This window comes from Macrobrachium rosenbergii, chromosome 8, assembly GCF_040412425.1.
Source record: "Macrobrachium rosenbergii isolate ZJJX-2024 chromosome 8, ASM4041242v1, whole genome shotgun sequence".
NCBI lineage: Eukaryota > Metazoa > Arthropoda > Malacostraca > Decapoda > Palaemonidae > Macrobrachium > Macrobrachium rosenbergii.
In genome coordinates this window covers 31,522,346-31,534,053 of record NC_089748.1, presented here as the reverse complement: position 1 = coordinate 31,534,053, position 11,708 = coordinate 31,522,346, and positions in this window count along the sequence as shown.

The window sequence follows — 11,708 nt, the reverse complement described above, 5'->3', positions numbered from 1 at the left end:
ATATATATGGGATATATATATTATATATATGTATATATATATATATATATATATAAATATATATATATATATATATATATATATATATATATATATATATATATATATATATATATATATATATATATATATATATATATATATATAGAGAGAGAGAGAGAGAGAGAGAGAGAGAGAGAGAGAGAGAGAGAGAGAGACGCTCCACAAAAAAACAGTAGCAAATGGTATTACGACCCTTTATGCTAAAAAATCATCAAAATATCCAACTAACTACTGTACAAAGAACCTTTGAAATCAAAAGCCGTTATCGTTAAACAATAAAACAATAAAATCCTATAACATAACACAAATAATATGGAATATTAGAGAACTTAAATATATTTATACATCAGTTGCTAATTGGAAGCTAATCATTTATCATTTTGTACATGTGTATATATATATATATATATATATATATATATATATATATATATATATATATATATATATATATATATATATATATATATATATATATATATAACATATATATATATATTATATACATATATTAATATATGTGTATGTAAATATAGATCTATATATATATATATATATATATATATATTTATATATATATATTCATATATATATTATATGAATATGTATATATTTATATATATATTTATATATGCATATATATACATGTGTATATGTTTATTTTTATATATAAATATATGTAAATATATGAATATATATGTATATATATATGTAGGTATTAATTAATAAGTTTCTTTGTAAAAGAAGAAGTATCCTTTCAACCCTTAATAAGTTTCTCTGTGGAGCGCCCTTTCTGTACCCTCCGTTTCATATTCTCTTTCTTCCATCTTACGTTCCTCCATCCTCTCCTAACAATAGTTGCATAGTACAAGTACTGTAGGTGTTACTGCTGTTAAACCTCTCAAACCTTTTAGTTTTCTGTAAAAGGAAACTATTGCGCCGGCTTTGTCTGTCCGTCCGCACTTTTTCTGTCCGCCCTCAGATCTTAAAACCACTGAGGCTAGAGGGCTGCAAATTGGTATGTTGATCATCCACCCTCCAGTCATCAAACATACCAAATAACAGCCCTCTAGCCTCAGTAGTTTTTTTATTTTATTTAAGGTTAAACTTAGCCATAATCGTGCTTCTGGCAACGATATAGGATAGGCCACCACCGGCCCGTGGTTAAAATTTCGTGGGTCACGTCTCATACAGCATCATAACGAGACCACCGAAAGATAGATCTATTTCCGGTGGCCTTGATCATACGCTGTATCGGCTGTACAGAAAACTCGATTGCGCCGAAGAAACTTTTGCGCATGTTTTACTTTCAGCGCCGAATGACATTATGATACGTCCTGCTGATTGGCCTTTGGCCTTGATTTTATAATCCACTCCATTCCATTCATTATCCATTTAAAAGCCAATTCACAATGAATTGCATATCTTTCATAAAACGTGGAAATGTTTTTTTCTGCCAAATGAGTCTTGCTATGACTGCCAGCGCTAATACTTTCATTGGGTAAAAAGCTGTAATATGGAAATAATCAGATTATTACTGCAATGGTTAAATAAGCACAAATCAAAACGCGTTCTCAGAATTTGCAACTGAAGAGGTACAGTATTTGAATTCAGGCAAAAATTTATACCCTAATCACTAATCAGATTTCAAGATCACAGATGATGAAAGAATTTGAGTCTCCAGTGTGGTTATATATATATATATATATATATATATATATATATATATATATATATATATATATATATATATATATATATATATATATATATATACTTATATTTATACCCATATATACAACCGTGTTAAATGTTCCCAAACCCCCTGATGCATTTATTTAATCTCTCTCTCTCTCTCTCTCTCTCTCTCTCTCTCTCTCTCTCATTTTGAGGCCAATTTTGAGTTAAGCAACAAATTGCACATCGTTCCCAATTCCGTTTTAATTACATTCCAATGATGAGCGAAATGTGTTTTTATGATGTCAGTTACGACATAGCCTTCAGCCCTCCTTTCTTTCTTTCTTTCTTTTTTTCTTTCTTTCTTTAAATCTTCAGCTGAAATCCCTTATGGACAGAGTCAACAGACTTCATAAACCCGAGAGGACTCCAAAGGGAAATCAGTCTGCAGAGAGAGAGAGAGAGAGAGAGAGAGAGAGAGAGAGAGAGAGAGAGAGAGAGAGAGAGAGAGAGAGAGTTATAGGAAAAGGTCATAAATCAATAAATATGTGGGAATCGAAAACAAACAATTATAAAGCAGGCCGAGGGTTCCTCGGCGCAAACGAGATTTCTGTACAGCGTATAATGGTGAATGAAACTCTCAACCGCGGCCCATGACACTTTCAGTCACGGTCCGGGGGTGGCCTGTGTTGTTGGCACATATTGCGTTGCCAAACGCACGATCATGCCTAACCTTAAATAAAATAAAAACTTTTTCTGTCCGCCCTCAGATCTTAAAAACTAATGAGGCTAGAGGGCTGCAATTTAGTATGTTTGATGGTTGGAGGGTGGATGGTCAATATACCAATTTGCAGCCTTCTGGCCTCAGTAGTTTTTCAGATCTGAGGGCGGACAGATAAAGTGTGGACGGACAGACAAATAGCCATCTCAATAGTTTTCTTTTACAGAAAACTAAAAACTGTACACCTGAAATTCCAAGAGTCGTCTAAGATATCTAAGTTAATCCGGTTCAGATAAAGATACTCCCTGCATTTTCAAAGTGTCGAATGTGCATCTATTTAAATTATTTTTAGTTATCTGCATCGACGGTGAGGTTATCATCGACTTCTTGTTTCAGCAAAGTACCGTCAAGTCTGTCTCTCTCTCACACACACACACACACACAGAGAGAGAGAGAGAGAGAGAGAGAGAGAGAGAGAGAGAGAGAGAGAGAGAGAGAGAGAGAGAGAGAGAGATTTGATACTTAGCTAAAACAAGATCAATGACAAAATCACCGTCGATACAGAAAACTCAAAGAATAGAAAAAATGAGCATTCGACCCCTTGCCCAAAAAAGGGCCGAATCGTTCCATCAAGAAACAACTAGGGTGTCAGGACTGACTCACCCTGTCTGTCAAGAACAAAAGGTGATTCTGTATGTTGCAGAAGATCCTTTTGTCAAGGACCTCTGAGAAAAAGGATGACTCTCCCCCAACGCCTACCTGGTGTTAACAGTTCTGACAGGCCGTTGGTTACTTTTAGAGTGGTTCACCCTTACATATATATATATATATATATATATATATATATATATATATATATATATATATATATATATATATATATAATATATATATATATATAATATATAATATATATATATATATATATATATATATATATATATATATATATATATATATATATATATATATATATATATATATATATATATATATATATATATATATATATTTTGGTTGGAAATTATTCCCAAAGTTGACAGCAATCGATATCTATAGGGTGTCAATATTTTAGTAACTGAATGTGTATCTACACACACACACACACACACACACACACACACACACACACACACACACACATGCACAGGTAAATTTTACAATTTAGTCAAAGAGAAAAACTGGCCGCCAAATAAAGTCTTGTGACTTCCAACCAACCAAAAACAACACTATATTAAACGAACGCGACCGATCTTTGTAAAACAAACGCAACCTTTAATGCAACCGACGAAGGGGGGCGGGGCCGGTGGGGGTAGGGGGTTTCGCCTTCCTAATGAGCAGGGTGAATGCGGAATTAAAACTAATTTGCCTCATCGCCCCAAGAATACAAATTGGAGATCAAGGCATTTTGGGAAATATGGCCGCGACCTGATTGCTGACTCGTCATGCGCAGATGCATCCTGTTTTCGGACGCGGGCGCGCATGTTTGTTGTTTGTGTATGTGTGTGTGTGAAATTAAGGGACTGCATTGTACGTAGAGAGAGAGAGAGAGAAGAGAGAGAGAGAGAGAGAGAGAGAGAGAGAGAGAGAGAGAGAGAGAGAGAGAGAGAGAGAGAGAGAGAGAGAGAGAAACTACACGGCTCAACGACCCCTCTCGTTATTTATTAAAACGTCAACACACATCTCTTTCTGCTGTAAGACTGGCCTCGACATGCTTTTAAAATATAATGACTTCATCATATTTCAAAAGATAATGACGTCGTTATATTTGGAAATATGAATTCATTATACTCTTAAAAGATAATGACTTCATTATAATTGAAGGTTAAGGAATTCATTATATTTTGAAGTATAATGACTTCATATATTTTGAAATATAATGACTTCATATATTTTGACCATTATATCTTTAATATAATTACTTCATTATAATTGAAAGTTAAGGAATTCATTATATTTTGATGTATAATGACTTTTTATATTTTGAAATATAATGACTTTATATATTTTGATATATAATGACCATTACATTTTTAATATAATTACTCCATTATATTTTGAAATACACTGGCTTCATTATATTTTGAAATATGACTTCATTATATTTTGAAACAATCATTTCATCATATTTTGAATATAATGCCTTCATCATATTTTGAAACATAATGATTCCATCATATTTCAAAATATGATGACTTCGTAACGAAACTTGTTCAAAATATTACCGTGCAAATGACAAGAGCTAGGCAATGAAAATGGCGTCGTCACTGATTTCGATTATCAGGTTAAGAGATCAAATCAGTGACGTCTGCCTCATTTATTTTTACGCACTCAAATGATTTTCTCTCATGAATAATTTGCTCTCTTGTTGCCTGGACTGCCAAGTGTCTAAAGGCACTTTTGAGGGTATTTATGATTACCCGGACGTTTTACTGATTCGTAGCTAACCCTAATTGGATTGCCATGTCAGGTTTGCATAACTAATCACAAGACAATTTAATTCTTGTCCATTAGTGTATCCTGATTTGTAGGTAATTCTCATTAAATATCAGTTTTGCACAACTGACTATCACTATTCCTAAGACAATTTAATTCCTCTCAATATGAGTATTCTGATTTGTACCTAACTCACTCACGCATCAATTTTGTACAACTAATTATAAGACAATTTAATTCCTTAGTTGTAGCTAACTCTTTAAATATCAGATCATATAACTAATCATAAGACAGTTTGATTTCTTTCCGTTCCTGTATTCTGATTTGTAGCTAACTCACATTAGATTGCAATATCAGTTATGTGTGACTAATCATAAGCCAGTTTAATTCCTGTCTATCTGTCTATTCTGATGTGAAGCTAACTCTCATTAAATATCAGTCTGAACAACATATCATAAGACTATTTAATTCCTGTCCATCAGTGTATTTTGATTTGTAGCTAACTGTAATCAAATATCAGTTTTGTGCAGCTAACCATGAGTCAGTTGGATTTCTGTCCATTTGTGTATACAGAATATCAGTTTTGTGCAGCTAATCATGAGACAGTTGGATATCTGTCCATGTGTGTATTCTGATTTGTAGCTAATTCTCATTAGAATATATCAGTTCCGCACAACTAATCACATGACAATTTAATCCCCCTCCATTTGTGTATTCTGATTTGTAGCTAATTCTCATCAAATATCAAATTCGTACAACTGAACAAAAGACAACTAATCATACGACAGTTTAATTCCTTTCCTTTGTGTATCCTGATTTGTAGCTAATTCTCCTTCAATATCAGGTTTTTTCAAATAATCATAAGACAGTTTAATTCCTTTCCATTTGTGTATTCTGATCTGTAGCTAATTCTCCTTCAATATCGGTTTTGTGCAACTAATCATAAGACAATTTAATTCCTGTCTATTTGTGTATTGTGATTTGAAACTAACTCTGATTAGATTGCATTGTCAGTTCTGTACAACTAATCACAAGTCAAATTAATTCCTTCCCCTTTGAGTATTTTGATTCGTGGCTAACTCACATTAAACTGCAATAGCAGTTATATACAACTTATCATAAGACACTTGCGTATTCTGATTTGTAGCTAAAACACGTTAGATTGCAATATCCGTTTTGTGCAGCTAATCATAAGACATTTGTCTCTTCTGACTTGTAGCTAACTCTAATCAAATATCCGATTTGTACAACCAATCATAAGACATTTGTGCTTTTTTTTTTTTTTTAGCTAACTCTCATTAAATATCACTTTTGTACAAGTAATCATAGGACAGTTTGTGTATTCTGACTTGTAGCTAACTCCAATCAAATATCAGTTTTGTATAACTGATCAGAAGACAGTTTGTGCATTCTGACTCGTAGCTAACTAATCAAATATCAGTTTTGTACAACTAATCATAAGACATTTATGCAGTTTCAGTTTTGTATAACTTATCATAAGACAGTTTGTGCATTCTGACTTGTAACTAACTCTAATAAAATATCAGTTTTGCATAACTAATTACAAGACATTTGTGTTTTTTGATTTTTAGCTAACTCTCATTAAATATCAGTTTTGCGTTCTGACAGTTTGTGCGACTTGTAGCTAACAAATCAAAACTATCAGTTTTGTGTTTCTTAACTAATCATTAAATACATTTTGTGCATTCATGACTTGTAGACTAACTAACTAATCAAATATCAGTTTTGTATAACTAACCATAAGACAGTTTGTGCATTCTGACTTGTAAACTCCAATCAAATAAAAACTATCATAAGACAGTTTTTCTGATAACTAACTCAAGAAAATATCATTTGTGTTTTTTTTTTTATTTTTAGCTAACTCTCATTAAATATCACTTTTGTACAACTAATCATAAGAAAGTTTGTGCATTCTGACTTGTAACTAACTCTAATAAAATATCAGTTTTGTATAACTAATTACAAGAAATTTGTGTTTTTGATTTTTAGCTAACTCTCATTAAATATCACTTTTGTCCAACTAATCATAAGAAAGTCTGTGCATTCTGACTTGTAGCTAACTCCAATCAAATACCAGTTTTGTATAGCTAATCAGAAGACATCTGTGTATTCTGATTCGTGGCCAACCCACATTAGATTGCAATATCAATTTTGTACAGCCTGATCATAAGTCAGTTTCTCCCGATCTCCTTACGAATGAACTCCCTTTCAACTCGCAGAGGACGTAAAGTGTCCAGGGATCTCCATCACTCTCTCCTAACAGTTTGAAACTGCGATATAAATTTCAACGGAGTTTTCAATTAATGGTGCGTAACACCATTTATTACTGCTCCCCCGGCCTTTTTCTTTTGTAACACTTGCCCAATATATCTTTTTTAGTTTTAAAGAGTCTCAGGGTGAACTCTCTCACTCTTCAAAAGTATTTTGGGGAACAAGAGAACTTGCGGCGAGATATTGAGGTTGTCTGAATATTTTAATCATATATTTCTCGGCAAAGCGACTGTGAATCTTGATCGTGAGAGTACAGAGAAGTGGTTCTCTAACTGGTGGTTCATGGTGACGTTTTGGATGGTCCACAGAAGGCTCACTATACTTGGTAATAAACTGGAGACTGCTAAATATATTTTTAAATTGACTGAAAATGTAACAAGAATAATTTTATCAAGATAAATAATCGACTATTAGTTTTTTTTGCATATTTCATATTTAAAAAAATTAATGATAATCTCCAGGTTGTAATCCTCGTGTAAGCAATATATTCGAGTCCATACTGTTCATAGTATATAGGTTTATTTATCGTAACACAAAACAAAAATTATTTAGTTACAATTCAGAATGCACAAACTGTCTAATGGTTAGTTATACAAAACTGATATTTGATTGGAGTTAGCTACTTTTTAATTGGTTTGGTGTTCCACGACCCTGAACCGAGTTGAAAACCACTGGACTCTAGAAAGCATTCATCTTAAAATAAGAAAGTAGCAAAGAAAAGAAAGGAATATTTTCTATGCCACCTACAGGTTACAACTCCTTGTGAGGTCTTTCGTCCACATCAAGAGCCCCTGACCTTTGCCCTTTGCCCCCGAGGGTCAAAAAGTCAAGAGAGAGAGAGAGAGAGAGAGAGAGAGAGAGAGAGAGAGAGAGGTGATGCTTTCTACAAGTTCCTCACAAAGTAATATACTTCCACGACTTTCTCCCCTTTCCTTTTTTCTCTCTCTCTCTCTCTCTCTCTCTCTCTCTCTCTCTCTCTCTTTGCCGCGGGATCAACTATCCTCTCTTTTGTTTAAAAGGTGGATGGACCTTTTATGGCCGGAAGGAGAGAGAGAGAGAGAGAGAGAGAGAGACAAATGGGGCCTTGCTTCTGAAGGTGAACACAAGCGGATACTATAGTGCTGTTCACACACAAGCAATGGAGATGTTATGCAAATACGCGTTTGTGTATTTTCAAATATATATATATATATATATATATATATATATATATATATATATATATATATATATATATATATATATATATATATATATATATATATATATATAACTATATATAAATAATAACTTCTGTACAAAAGTAATGAACTTATGTTTAAAAATATATATATACTTGTGTGAAAAGTTAAAGAATTGTTAATAGCTTACAAGTAAAAAGAAATAAAAAAAGAAATATATAAAAAGTAAAGACATACCACCTGGACTACTGATCAAAAATAATGAATTTGTGAAAAAAGGACTTATGATAAAAATAAGCTAACTGTGTGATAGAGAGAAGAATTGTTAATACCTTAGAAGAAAAAGAAATAAAAAGAGAAGAGATAGAAAAGAAAGTGTTATTTCATGTGGTAAATTAAATATGAACTCATCATAAATAGATAATGTATTGTAATGTATATGCACGTGAAAGCTTATAGAGAGAGAGATATATATAGAGAGATATATATATATATAAATATATATATATATATATATATATATGTATATATATTTATTATATATATATATATATATATATATATATATATATATATATATATATATATATATATATATATATACACGCTATTACAGAATAGAAAGTTTCCTATTTGAAAACAGATATACATATCGAATAAAAAAAATTAATTTAAAAATTATGGCAATAATAAATCAAATAAAACATACAAACGTATAAAACACATACACTCACAATTACGCACTTACACACACACACACACACACACTTACACGAAAACACAGAAATAATTACGATCACCACTGAAGAAGTTCAGCGTTTGTCTAAGCTCGTCTAACCACTTAAGTTGGAGCATGTATTCTACTGAACAGTGTACTTCCTCATACAACACTTAATAAAACCACTTATCAGCCTGCTTCCTCATACGACACTTAATAAGACCACTTATCAGTCTGCTTCCTCATACGACACTTAACAAAACCACTTATCAGCTTCCTCCAACATACAACACCTGATAAAACTTAACAAAACCACTTATCAGCCTCATACCTCATAAGACTCTTAACAAAACCATTGTTGATCCTTTCAATTCAGACATTTTGCTTACCCTGTACATCGTGCAAAGTTGCACAGCAAAGTTGGTCTTTATTTTCAAGACCAGCAATTGTGACGTGAGATCAAACACTTGAAAGACCTCTGACCGGAAACTAGTAAGACCTCTGACCAGACATCATAAGACCTCTGACTGGACACTGGCAAGAAACTCGTAAGACCTCTGACCAGACATTCATAAGACCTCTGACCAGACACTCGTAAGACCCCTGACCACACACTCGTAAGACCTCTGACCAGACATCATAAGACCTCTGACCAGACACGGAAGACACTCGTAAGACCTCTGACCAGACATCATAAGACCTCTGACCGGACACTCGCAAGACACTCGTAAGACCTCTGACCAGACACTCATAAGACCTCTGACCGGACACTCATAAGACACTCGTAAGACCTCTGACCAGACACTTGTAAGACCACTGACAACACACACGTAAGACCTCTGACCAGACATCATAAGACCTCTGACCGAACACTCACATGACACTCGTAAGACCTCTGACCAGACATCATAAGACCCTGACCACACTCACATGACACTCAAGACCTCTGACCAGACATCATAAGACCTCTGACCAGACACTGCACTGTAAGACCTCTGACCAGACACATAAGACCTCTGACCAGACACTCAAAGACCTCTGACCAGACACTTGTAAGACCTCTGACCAGACATTCATAAGACCTCTGACCAGACACTCATAAGACCTGACCAGACACTTGTAAGACCTCTGACCAGACATCATAAGGCCTCTGACTGACACAAGACACTCGTAAGACCTCTGACCAGACATTCATAAGACCTCTGACCAGACACTCATAAGACCTCTGACCAGACACTCATAAGACCTCTGACCAGACATTCATAAGACCTCTGACCAGACACTCATAAGACCTCTGACCAGACACTTCATAAGACCTCTGGCCAGACACTCATAAGACCTCTGACCGACACTCATAAGATCTCTGACCAGACATAATAAGGCCTCTGACTGGACACTTGCAAGACACTCGTAAGACCTCTGATCAGACACTCATAAGACCTCTGACCAGACATCATAAGGCCTGACCAGAAGACACTCGTAAGACCTCTGACCAGACATTCATAAGACCTCTGACCAGACACTCATAAGACCTCTGACCAGACACTCAGACCTCTGACCAGACATTCATAAGACCTCTGACCAGACACTCATAAGACCTCTGACCGGACACTCATAAGACCTCTGACCAGACATCATAAGGCCTCTGACTGGACACTTGCAAGACACTCGTAAGACCTCTGACCAGACACTCATAAGACCTCTGACCAGACACTCGTAAGACCTCTGACCAGACACTCGTAAGACCTCTGATCAGACACTCGCAAGACACTCGTAAGACCTCTGACCAGACACTCGTAAGACCTCTGACCAGACACTCGTAAGACACTCGTAAGACCTCTGACCAGACAGTTGTAAGACCTCTGACCAGACACTCGTAAGACCTCTGACCGGACGCTCGTAAGACCTCTGACCAAACATCATAAGACCTCTGACTGGACACTCACAAGATACTCGTAAGACCTCTGACCAGACACTCGTAAGACCTCTGACCAGATACTCGTAAGACCTCTGACCGGACACTCGTAAGACCTCGGAGCACTGGCCAGCAGAGCACTAAGACGATAGACCAGACACTATGTTCAGACCTGAAAGACAGTCAAGACCTTGACTGAAAACTATTTTCTTTTTGAAAAAAATTTAAATTAGATTAGGTAAATGTTTTTTTCTATAACGCCAACGACAAGTTATCTACAGTCAAAGGAGGATGTTTAAAAAACAAGCACAAAAATGTGCTGAAGTTTCTTCGGAGCAATCGAGTTTTCTGTACAGCGTATAATCAAGGCCACCGAAAATAGATCTATCTTTCGGTGGTCTCGGTATAATGCTGTACGAGCTGCTGCCCATGAAACTCTAACCACGATCCGGTGGTGGCCTATCCTATATCGTTGCCAGAAGCACGATTGTGACCAATTTTAAACTTAAATAAAATAAAAACTATTAAGACTACAGGGCTGCCATTTGGTATGTTTGATGATTGGAGGGTGGGCGATCAACATACCAATTTTCAGCCCTCTAGCCTCAGTAGTTTTTAAGATCTGAGGGCGGACAGATAAAATGCGGACAGAAAAAATGCGGACAGATAAAATGCGGACAGAAAAATTTCTTTTGAAAAATTTTTCCTAAAAAAATTTCGGACGGA